Genomic DNA, 2945 nt, shown 5'->3' on the forward strand with positions numbered 1-2945 from the left:
TTATTTTCCCCTTAGGGTTTTCAGAGGTATATATACATTCCTGTCATTTTCTTTCATAGGATAATACAGCATACTTATGCCCATTTTCATCAACATGAAGATTCAAATGACTTGATTGCTCGTGGAACTCTTACCTACTGCTCAATGGCAATTAATAACCAGATTCTGAATCTTCAAGATACAGATGTTGATTCTCCGAGAAGGTAGGCTGATATCTCATCCAGATAATATATTTATGCTTTGTGGGTAGAGAGAACCATCTTGCAGCTTTTTAGTTTTCTATCCAAGATACATGTATTAACCATTGATATCCTTGAAATCTCCATATCAAATTATCATCCAATGTTATGGACATGACGGTTAATTGCTGATGTTGTACTCGTAAAGACATTAATGTGTTGGTATGATATTCAGATGCTTCTTCTTTGGACATAGATTGAGACGTTTCTTTATTTGACCTTAGTGCAGCCTCTGCATCAAACTTTATTTACTGTTTCTATCATTTAAACCAGGTTGTCGTCTCCACTGAGTTTATCATATTCACTCCACTTTTTTGGCACGCTGTTTTTCGCTATAATAGCTTTAAAACTTCATTGTTATTTCGGATTTCAAACATTTCGGTTGAGCATCACTGAAGAGACATTATTTGTCGAAATGCACATCTGGTGCATCAAAATTGGTACCGTTTAAGTTTTACATTGAATAGCGTACTAATACAATTCAAATAGTTTTGCTTTTTCTTTTCTTGTCCTACAACTTCATTATAGTAAAAGTACTTTCAAGTTTCCATTTTGTACATGTAACATTGTTTCACATTTCATAATGTATCAGCACTGAGTATATTATGGGTATGGGTAAAGCTTTGTTGCTCATAAAGTAGTGGTTAAGCTACGTGTCCACATCTGCGTACGTTTTTGTATATTTAGTGCATATACATGTACATGTACGTCGTAAAGCAAAATCTGTACTGTATAGAAGTAGTTGTAAAATGTAAAACCCAAGTATCAAACTTACAGTGCATGTAAACGTTAATGGTAAACTGGTGTGTAACGATACAGCAGTATGTATTATTGAAGCGACATTTATATTACAGATTCAAGGTACATATACCAAAGGGCGGCATTCCGATACAGGAAACACATCGCCGGACCGTATACGTTACGATAAAATTCTGCCGCCAAATATTGACATGAACTACATAACTGGATCACATGGACCTCGGAATGTGGAAACAGAAACGAACGTTGACTCTATTTATTTCATTGTATTGTAATAAACAAATTATATATATATATGTGTGTGTGTGTGTGTGTGTGTGTGTGTGTGTGTGTGTGTGTGTGTTTGACCAGTCGACAGGGGATGACTCTTCCTCGACATTTGTAACCCTTTTTCTCAAATCCAACTTTTATTACAAGTACAGAGTATACCAACAACTCTCTAACTTTCTTCTCTCCTTCCCTCCTCTCTCAAAACACAAAATACATGAGTATTTATATTATTTTTCAAGGACAAACCATTCCGATTGACTCTGTCCACCTATGACACTTAGAAGTAAACAATTTCCAATGTTATTGCTTAACAGACATTTACGGTGCCAGACCACTAGAACTATCCATCCTTGTGCTAAAAATACAGGTACAGAGGTTGTAAAATAGGAACTTTGCTGACAATTTGTTAATGAAGTAGTAATTTCAATCTACGGTATCACTGCACGTGAGGTTATAATTACAACAGTTGCTTACAAAGCAATTACAAAGTAAGAGTTCCAATTTTCCGCATCTCCTCACATATAGATAGAGTTGTCAAAACAACAACAAACCAAGCAAAGGTACAGTATAATGACCGATAATTGAGAAAAACAAAACAAACATCCCTGTACATCGTCATCTAGTTACACATTACGTGTTGCTTACTCTACCTAGACACCTGACCGCCGCGCTGGTCTAGTTGTTAGAGCGTTCGCCCCGCATGCTGAAGGCCGGGGTTCGAATCCCGGCCGTGACAAACCCAAGTCGTTAAAACATGTAGTGACAGTTCTATCGCCAAACGCTCGGCATCAGGTGTGAATGTCACAGGTCCTCAGAGATGACCTTAAAAAACGGATGTCCCGTGTCACAATAAGTGTCCGTGTCATAATAGGTGTGGCACACTAAACAATCTTTACTGCCCGTGAGCGCTGAGGCCTATATTTGAAGCATCTCACCGATCTTGATGACGTCTCCATATGAGTGACAAATTCTCTCGAGAAACGTTAAACAAGATACAATCAATCAATCCTAGACACCTGATCCCACAACTGGTATATCCAGGGGTCCGTGTTTGCCGAGCTCTCTATTTCGTATTACATATATACTAGCAGAAAAAAGAAACTGTGCCATATAAAATTTAGCATATTTTTTCTATATTTATTGTTTATATTCATAAAATCCAAACAATCGATAAAGGGGATGTTTTTTAGCAATATCGGATAGTACCTGACTCAGATGAACAGACTTTTCATGGTTAGTGAACATATGTTGTTTATTGAAGTGTTCGTACGCACGAGTTTTACTGGCCAATACTATTTGGAGTAAGAAGTGTAAAAGGAAAGCACTTTAGTTTTGACAAAATTTATCCCTCTTCATGCCACGACTCGGCGAAAACCAACGTAATCGTGCTGTTGGATGCTTCAAGCTGGAATGGCACAAAATATCGTAGCAAGACACTTTGGAGTTCATCGGAACACCGTCCAGTCATTATGGAGACGTTTCCAACAATCTGGTAACAATCGGGATCGGCGTCCTCGTGTGACGTCGCATCGATAGGACAACCACATTATACTTGTGCACCTGAGAAATCGTTTCCAGACATGAAGTTTGACTGCTCGTAGCATTCCTGGACTTCAACCAATCAGTCCAAGAACTGTGCGTAATCGTCTGCGCAAGCATATCAGACCAAGACGTCCA

The sequence above is a fragment of the Ostrea edulis genome, chromosome 1, assembly GCF_947568905.1.
Source record: "Ostrea edulis chromosome 1, xbOstEdul1.1, whole genome shotgun sequence".
NCBI classification, from domain to species: Eukaryota; Metazoa; Mollusca; class Bivalvia; order Ostreida; family Ostreidae; genus Ostrea; species Ostrea edulis.